The sequence below is a fragment of the Malus sylvestris genome, chromosome 1 (assembly GCF_916048215.2).
Source record: "Malus sylvestris chromosome 1, drMalSylv7.2, whole genome shotgun sequence".
Lineage (NCBI taxonomy): Eukaryota > Viridiplantae > Streptophyta > Magnoliopsida > Rosales > Rosaceae > Malus > Malus sylvestris.
Window position 1 is genome coordinate 10,969,168 of NC_062260.1, and position 9,888 is coordinate 10,979,055.

General features: G+C 38.1%; 1 pseudogene; it reads right to left on the reverse strand.

Moving 5' to 3' along the window:
* Positions 1–7,411: 7,411 nt before the first annotated feature.
* Positions 7,412–8,121, reverse strand: LOC126609771 (uncharacterized; annotated as a pseudogene).
* Between the last annotated feature and the right edge of the window lie 1,767 nt (positions 8,122–9,888).

Genomic DNA, 9,888 nt, shown 5'->3' on the forward strand with positions numbered 1-9,888 from the left:
ACCAAGGGGATCATTAATCTAATTCAGTCAATTTGATATATTGAATTGGTGGAGGGTGAATGGGTTTCTAAATATCATATTTAGGCACATGTTGCAAGAGAGATTTCTAGCTATTCATGTATCAACCATTGTTTCGGATCCTCCTTTAGTACAAGTGGATGGATAATTGATCTATATCGTAGTTCTTTGAGTCCAAAAATGGTGGAGGCTTTGACATGTACCCAAAATTGGCTTAAGTCTATCCATGTTGCATTACATCATGAGTCAACTATTGAGAAGATAGAGTTTGGTAAAGAAGTTGAGATATAATCTTATTTATTGTATGAATTATTTGATTTTGTTAGATTATTTTAGAATAATGTTTTAATTATATGTTCTTTTTTTTTTTATGTAGAAATGTTGTGTTCCTTCTGAGTGCAATATATGGTTAGTATAATAGCACAAGTAAAGGTGTCGAACCACAGAGACTGATTAGACCTCTATAAATTACTAGCCTTGAAAGAACCCTGACTAAACAATGAAAATAACAAATTGAATGTAGGTTTTGTGCTGTTAATGAGAATACTAAAAATGGAAGAAAAAGGTAACAATGAATGATATGTTGATTGAGAAACGATGAGGATGGGTCCAGGGATTTCGAGTTCACATTACAAAACCAGCTCCATATTTATAAAGTTAAATCGTATTCAATTACCAACCTGTTTCCAGAGTTCGTTTTACATATATATGATCAGCTATATAATGTGTGGTCTTGATCAAATTCTCCTAATCTACAACCTAATTGGGATGTTCAACTTCAGTTCCAAATTAAGAGTCTTTAGCATACAAGAAAACATTAAAGAACCAAAGAAAATACATGGTAAGATGTTTCCATAGCATTCTCTTCATTCATTGACATGTCTACCAAGATTAATCATGATGTTTTCTATAATCTTAATCAAATGATCTGTAAGAAATCCTAATAGTGATCAATCATTAAAATTAACAAACAAATTTAACAAAAGATTCAATGAATGAAACAAGAGACAGATTGATGAATTAAATATATTAACATAAAAACATGGATCAATTGTGCAAGGCTGCATCGAAATCCTTGGCTATGAATTTAGTTACACATCATGTTCACAGAGATGAAATTGAAAATACACAACATGAGTGAAAATAAATCAAAAAGAGAGGAAACCCTTGAAGCAATTCTGATGTTGAACTTCTCCAAGAACAGCCTGTCGAGATAAGTCTTCGGTGATGTTGGAGTGTATAGAAAGGGTGGAGTTTTGAGTGTGGATGAAAAGAGAGAAATATAGTGACTGGAGTTGTGAAATTCGCTCAGAATAAAAGATGTATGTGAAAATGGCTGAAAGGCTAGGTTTTATAATGTTAAAGAGCTGTTATAGATTGCCAATACATCCCAGTAATTGGGCATTTAATTCCCACGTTTTTTTTGCTATTATTGGTCTATAAATAGCCATATTCAGTTTCCACTTTTAATTCTTTGTCTACATCAGCATCCTTATTCAATTCTCCACTTTTAGCACCATTTTGCCTTATCTATCCTCAACTGAGCTCCAAAATACGATTAGTTGCACACTAACACAAAAGAGGGTAAAATGCAACAAGTTGAACTCAAAAATATCACAAAGGGACTAGGTATGGATGATATAAATGTATGAAATATATGAGTTATCAAGAAATGACAAGTGGAAATTGAAAAAAAAAAGAAGAAGAAAAAAAGGTGCTATGTTGCCCCTAGGCCGCTTAAGCATTAGCAAGCAGACTCTCATTCAAGCTTGAAATGGTTAGGTGTTGAGCTTGAGGACTTGAAGAAGTGTGAAAGACATTGAACTTTAATGTTTATTTGAAATTTTCTAGTTGAAATGTTTATTTTAATTCAGAATATTTATTTGAAGCTATGACTTTGGATTTTTTATATTAAGTGTGGAAGACTTGAACTTTGGTTTTTTGTTTTAAGCTAGAAGACTTGAACTTTGATGTATAGTTTAAGTTTGGACTTTAGAAGACTTTAACTTGGAATGTTTATTTTAAGTGTGGAAGACTTGAACTTGAAATGTTTATTTTATTATGATTCTAGTTGGAATGTTAACTTTGAATTATAAAAAAAAAAAACTGAAGCGAACCGAAATCGAACTGAGGAAACTAAACTGATATAAAACCAAGTGAAAAACCGAACCGAACGGTGACTTCCATTCGATTTTCGATTTTGGCAAAAAAACAAAACGAATCAAACCCCCCTCTAAAAGAAAAGGGTGGAGAGTGCATTTACAAAGGATAAAACAAAGATTGACAAAGTTATTGAATTACATGATTTGTAAAGCACATGTGTTCAAGATTTTAACACATTCAAACTTGTTTATTTAAATGTTTCTACAAGAAAATCAATTGAACCAATTCTTCATTTTATGAGCATGGTGGTTTTTTTTATTTTTTTATTATAATGGTAGTTGGTAGGAGATCCAATCGGTTACGAACATTGAAAATCTGGGTTTCTCAAACTCTCTGCCACGGCTACCACTGCAAATGACGATGTGTCTGACCTGCTCTAATGTGTTATCTAAGCACTAGAGACCTTCAAGTGACCTTGTGAACCTGTGTCTAGTTTGGTCTCTAAGATTCCATTGTTTGGTGTAGTGATCAAATTGGACCGTTACTCATTTGTATGATTGGCGCTGTCAATTTGTAGAGCGTTGTTGTTCATATGTTTTAAGGACGTTAGGAACTTATGGATCGGAAATCAAATGCATGAGTTTTCTGGATTGGATTACTAAGGTTGTTGATCATACGACCGACCGTTGGATCGTCATGAAATTATAATATGTTGTTACACATAATATTTGATAACCTTAGAAACTTATACATTGGAAATTCAACATAAAAATCTTCTAGATTGGATTATTAAGGTTGTTGATCGTACTGTTGACCACATTGACCAAGGGTTGACTTTTGGTCAACATATTCCGAGCTGTTCCTAAATACTGAAACTGGTATTACTAGAGACCCAATAAAGTTTAGCGGACTTACTCCAGTCAGCGGGCGATCATGGGGATTTACACCTTGGTTTATGTGCAAGTGGCACCTTGCTGTAGTATACGTGTTTATTGAACTTCTAGATGATATGTATGATTGCTTGTATGAATATATGAGCCTGGAACCCTATTAGAAGTATTATGTAGAACTTGTATGTCTGTATGATAACATATTTAGTTGTTATGTGAAATTGATAGTATATGTGCTCAAGTTGTAAATCATAGGTGTTGTTGTAGAAGGTATGATGTGTGATGATGCGACTGCACCATGAAACAATGGTAGATGGTCCTACTTGGTATATTTGCGATGGGGACCATACATATTTAGGGGTGATCATGCTTGGTATATTCTCAATGGGTGATCACTGCCTACACGATTAGATTATGCATATGGTTATGCTTGGTATATCCGTGATAGGAGACCATACATAATCTAAGAGTGATTATGCTTGGTGTGGGACCATTATTTTCCAGGGTTAAAGTAAGGCTTATCCAAATACAGTTACCTTAGAAGTCTAGTCGTGGATTTACTAGCTCCACGCAAAGCTGTATCAAATGGAGTAGCGATGCCACCATCACCCTATTCCAGGGTGATAGATGGAGTCTTTACAACATTGTTGGATGACCATACTTGTTCTGCAAGACACTCGATTTGATCCAAATATGTACACAATCAGATCCTTTAAGTTTTGAAGTTCGTACAATCTAGGGATATTGGTGTGCACTACAAATAATCACAACTCTTAAGAAGGTGCAGTATCTACTCCTAAACATCCTCTAGGATTCTCCTAGCTTAGAATGAGGATTCTATCCTAAAAAGGTTTCTCTTCCAAGGTATAAATACACCCATCTAGGGTTCATCTCTGGTAACGCAGTCTAGACACTTGAATTTTCTTGCTTATTGCTTGAGTCTAAACTCATTCACTAACTTTACTATTGGAGCCTTTAGCCAACACACCTTTCTAGGTCTTAGACTTGCTCACAGATGTTTACTGTTTTGCAAGTTGCTCGAGTTTGTACATACCAATCACTCACGATAGTGCATGAATTTTAGTTCCAACAATTAGTGCTTTCATTGAGAGTGAACTCTTATTCCTGTCGGCCAAATCAGTTTACCCACTGACATGTATGAGAGTTCAATTAACAATAACGACTTTGTTGTCTTCCATTGCAATGCCCAACAATAGTATGATGGGATCACCGCTATAAATGAGATGTAGGAGAACGTCATGGAAATCTGTCTGTCTCTGGAAAGTGTTCGGCAAAGCCCGCTGGTTATAGAACCCACTTGACTTGCCAACATGAAAGTGCGCGTTGAAGACTTAAAGGAAACTATTTCCCATTTCAAAGAATTGGTTACCCGAAGGACAAAAGTAATCGATTTGACCTCTGAAGAATCACCTCAACCTCTTACCTTAGAAGAACATTGCAGGAAACCTAGAAGGCTTCTGGGTCTCCACCTTGTCTAGTGCCCAAGGGAGAAAACGTTTTTTGGAGTTAACTGTGTTGATGCACAAAACCGGAGGGGTCTTGGAACAATGTAAATCCAACCGTGAATTTGCAAGAAAGTAAAGAACACAAGATGTATCATGGTTTACCCCAATGTTTGGGCTACGTTCATACTGATGTTGATATTCACTCTGAATGGTGAATATACAAGAAGGCTAGAGGCAGTGTGCTCTCTAGCCTATTTTATGTGTGCTCTCTTCCCATGGCCTAAAACTTGGCCTCTTCTAATGAGGAGAGTGATGAGTCCTTTTATAGAATAAGGGCTCCTCACTTATTACATATTTGCCCCTTCATTTATTACATAATTACACTTGAGTCCCCCAAGTATTTATACAAGGTTTAAATACGGAGGGCCCAAGTATGGTACAAACAGTAGTCTCCCAAGTCTTCAGTCAAGAGAGTCTTTTGGCTGGAGACTTGAAATTTAGTCCATGTGTGGGCCGAAGTAACTAGATGTCGTCTAGAACTGATACTCGATATGAGGCGGTGCTCAATGTGAAATGATGCTCAACTAGAAGTAGCACATGTTGCGATGCTGCTCGGCTTATGGCTTATGTTGCCTTGGTTGGCTCGGCTTGTGGCGTTGAAGGTGATGGAGTCCCTTTTATAGAATAAAGGCTCACTCCTCAATACATAAATGATGGACTAAAGTTGATGTTTGCGGCGAGGCGGTTGCTCAGCAGGCGACAATGCTTTCTAATGATGGTGAGGGGGTCCCTTTTATAAAATAAGGGCTTGCTCCTCAATACATAAGTGATGGGTTAGGAGTGATGCTCGTGGCGAGGTGGTTGCTCAACTTGCGGCGATGCTCTCTAATGATGGTGAGGGAGTCCCTTTTATAGAATAAGAGTTCGCTCCTCAATACATGAGTGATGGGCTAAGAGTCTCTCTCTAATGAAGGTGAGGGAGTCCCTTTTATAAAATATGGTTTCGCTCCTCAATACATAAATAATGGGTGCTCTCTAATGAAAGTGAGAGAGTCATTTTTATAGAATAAGGGTTCGCTCCTCAGTACATAAATAATGGGCTAAGTCCCCCAAGCATTTTTCATGCCGCCCAGTTGCGGAAGCCCAATATATGGTACATAATGTAGTCACCCAAGTCTTCAGTCAATAGAGGCTATTGGCTAGAGACTTCAAATTCAATCCATGTATGGGTCGAAGTGGCGGTTGTTCGGAGGCGATCTTTGTATACCCTGCACTGAAGCTTTGTAAGTGAAGCTTTGCAAGTGAAGCTTTAAAGCTGAAGCTTTTGTAAATGAAGCTTTCGAAGCTGATTGACATAAGTGATGCTCATGAATGTTTATGTTGATTGACATGAGTGATGCTCATAGATGTTGACATGAATGATGCTCATGAATGTTGATATGAGTGATACTCATGAATGTTGACATGAATGATGGTCATGAATGTTTATGTATGATTGACATGAGTGGTGCTCATGAATGTTTATGTATGATTGACATGAGTGATGCTCATGTATAATTTTGGAGTACTGGACGTGCTTTTGATCACCTAGTTGGTGATAATAGCGGCAGGCTACCGAATAATTTTGGAGTACTGGACATACTTTTGATCACTTGGTTGGTGATAATAGCGGTAGGCTACCGAATAATTTTGGAGTACTTGACGTATTTTTGATCACCTGGTTGGTGATAAGCAAATAGGTGTCCGGTCAGACAAAAGATCACCATGAGCACGTGGCTCATCAGTCTATAAGTTGGTAGACTTCTTTAATCAGCAACAATGTTGATCAGTGGATCTAGTTGCTCAATAATTCCTGACAATAAATGACAGTATAAGTATGATTGTATAATGAATAAATCAAACTGACAAAGTTTGTCAAGGCAAAAATATTGTACTGTGTGCCTTCTGTGAATAATTCTGTTGTGTGATAAATGACATGTTGCATAAATCAACAATATATTAGGTATTGCCTAAATGTGTGTGTATATATATAATCATGAATAAATGATTTATTCAGTTGTTTTATAAATGACATGTTGCATAAATCAACAATATATTAGGTATTACCTAAATGTGTGTGTGTATATATATATATAATCATGAATAAATGATTTATTCAGTTGTTTGATAAATCATATGTTGTATAAATGACATAGTTTAATGGCAGTCACAATATTCTAGGCCAAAATATTGTATAATAAAGTTTTTTACCTTACCACTTTAAATAATGAAGTCAGGAATGATTAAAGATACAATAATAAAATATTAATTAATAAAATAATTGTAAGGAAGATTGCAGACAAACAAACGTTGTAAAGCGTATGCACACTGTAAAAGAATATGCTAATTGTAAAGCAAACAATGTCCCTCAGTAATGATGTGAGGATGTGGTTTCTTTTAGGCATGGCAGACAGCACAAAGGAGAATAATAGAAATATTGTAAGAAAAAACTTATCTTCTTCCTGTTTTCCACTGGTGGTCGTGGTATTTGCAAGAGGTGGGATCCCTGTATTTGGAATGATTAAAGATAGATAAGTGTGATAGAAATGATTTCCTTCGTTGCTTTTAGTGAAGGCTTTTTCAGCAAAGTAGGAACATGCACTCCCCTCATCTGCACGCTAGTAGTGGCCTGTGAACGCCCTCCAAGTTCAAGACCCCATTGTAGGGTATGAAGTCCTTCAAAGCACTGGTGTTAATTCTCGTCCACCCTAACAAGGTGTTAGAGGTGGTATGGGGCCTTCCAAACTCAAACATCTCAAATAATTGGCTTTATGGAAGCACTAGTACATCTCCTGCTGGGGCCAGAGGAGTTAGTCCTTCCATGCTCTCATCTACTCCAATCTCACAGCTTCTAGTTTCCATATCTTCCATACCGACAACCCATCAGCCACTCTTCTAGTTTCCAGTGGGGTTGTTGACGACGGAGATCCGCGTCCGGTCTGACGACGACCCCGGCCTGTAGTTCGACAGACTCCAGTTCGCGATGTTGGATCGGTCTAGCGCCTCGATGCGGACCTTCAGCACCTTGGCCTTCTTCATAGCAAGTCAGACAAGCCAAACAACAGCTTCATATCCTTCTTCTCATTCACCTTCACATCCTCAAAATCTTCCCACTCATAAGTTTCATATTTGACTTGACTAAAAGTGATCCAAAATTAGTGCATTTCCTCTTGAAACGCTACAGGCCTCTGAATGAAGTTGCTGGATCGGCAAACTCATAATCCTCCTCATATGCATCAAGCCTAAGGCTCCTTGTGACAAAGTATGATCTTTCAAAGTCTTCTTTGATGGATTTAACTACCATCGCATGATCAACCATTCCCGACCCGTCTCTTCCAAGTTCAAGAGCGGGACCAGGAAGAGGTTCGAAAGTAGACGGTGGCCGGAAAAACAATGTGGCAATTCTAAGAAACTCATAACTGTACCAGGCCACCTTATGCAGTGCGTTTTGATGTTGAGATTCTTTGTCGGTTGAGGAGTTAGTTGTTCAGTTTTCTGCTCTGCTGTAGATGTTATGAAGAGGGTTTGGTGGGAAACTGAGGTGGTGTTGATGTTGGGCAGTGAGGCCCTGAGGAAATGGAAGCGTAGGATAAAATATGCGCCATTTTAGAGAGAAAGAGAGATATAGAGAAGTGTGGCTCAGGTCAGGAATTCCGAAAAGAGAGAGAGAGAGATTATCAGTAAAGAGGGAGTTTGCGAAGGTTTTTTGGAAAAGTCCAAAGAGTGAGGTTTTTAGGTTGTACAGATTCACGGTGGTGAGATGAAAAAATGAAAGGGAACTGACATACCTTTTCGTGTCATTTCCCACAGACGGTGCCAAATGTTGATGCACAAAACCGGAGGGGTCTTGGAACAACGTAAATCCGACCGTGAATCTGCAAGAAAGTAAAGAACACAAGATGTATCGTGGTTCACTCCAATGTTTAGGCTACATCCACACTGATGTTGATATTGTTTCACTCTGAATGGTGAATATACAAGAAGGTTAGAGGCAGTGTGCTCTTTAGCCTATTTTCTGTGTACTCTCTTCCCATGGCCAAAAACTTGGCCTCTCCTAATGAGGAGAGTGATGGGTCCTTTTATAGAATAAGGGCTCCTCATTTATTACATATTTGCCCCCATAATTACACTTAGGTCCCCCGAGTATTTATACGAGGTCTAAATACGAAGACCCAAGTATGGTACAAACAAACTGCATATACAACGAGCAAGAATACTTGGAAATACCTGGAGAGAAAGAAAGGATGCTTGCAAGAAGCAAAAAATGGTGGCTTCCATTAACAAGCCACTAGCCATCGATTCCAATATCTTAATGTTCTCAAACCAAGACCTGGAAGATGTCAACTTGCCCCATGATGATGCCCTCTTCATCAAAATACAATTCTCCAATGCCCTAGTAAACCGCATCCTGGTCAACAACTACTGCCTAAGTTTCGTTCAAGCAAAAGTCTTATTAGAGATAAAAGAGCTTAAGAAAACAATAAAATCCCAATAAGGGCATGGGTACTCGATGACAAATATCTATTTTGAATACAATGGATATAGAGAATTGTGGAATTACAAAGTGATGATCATCAATGATATATATTGGTTTATATAATTGTAACCCAAAAGCTTGAAAACCTCCAATTTATGGAGTGGGACCCGCTGAGTGTAATACCCTTAAAAATTTAAAATATGTGATTATTTGGATTTTTTTTTTGTTTTGATAAGTGGAAATGACAGAAATGCACTAATGGGGGTTAAACGTAATTTTACGAGCACGTATTTTATCCTCATATATTATGTCATGTTTCTTGACATATTTGGATAAAGCTCGATCTCACGAACACGTAGGCGAAAATCGTTCGTGAAACGGAGTTATAACGAAGAAGTTATCAATGATTGAATTTGAGGGCAAAATAAGGATTTTTCCATTAAATTGAATGGCTCCAGATTTTCTGGAGAAATGGGAGTGTCATGTGTGTGGCTAAGATGAAGAGGGAATGAGAGAAAGGAGAGATAAAGGGAGAGGTTTGCCCAATCAGAAAGGGGAGCAAGGAGGGGAAAATAGGAGAAAGGGGAACTGGCCACACCTAGATCCCTTCGACCCGTTGACCCGACCCAGCCTTAACTCCCTATTCCGGCCATCGTTGACGACGAGGTCGGTGTCAAAATCCTCCTCTCTTCTAACCCAGTTGAACCCTCCCTTTAATTCCACCTATGGGTTACTAGGAATAACGAAGAAAGCTCGAGGAACCTCGCGGGTTCGCTGAAACCCTAGAACCGTTACCTACTATTTCGGCAACAAACATGGTGGCGCACCACTTGGGGTTAATAGCCCTTCCTCGTAGGAGTAAAACCCGACAAGAATCTCAGCCATCAGATCTTCG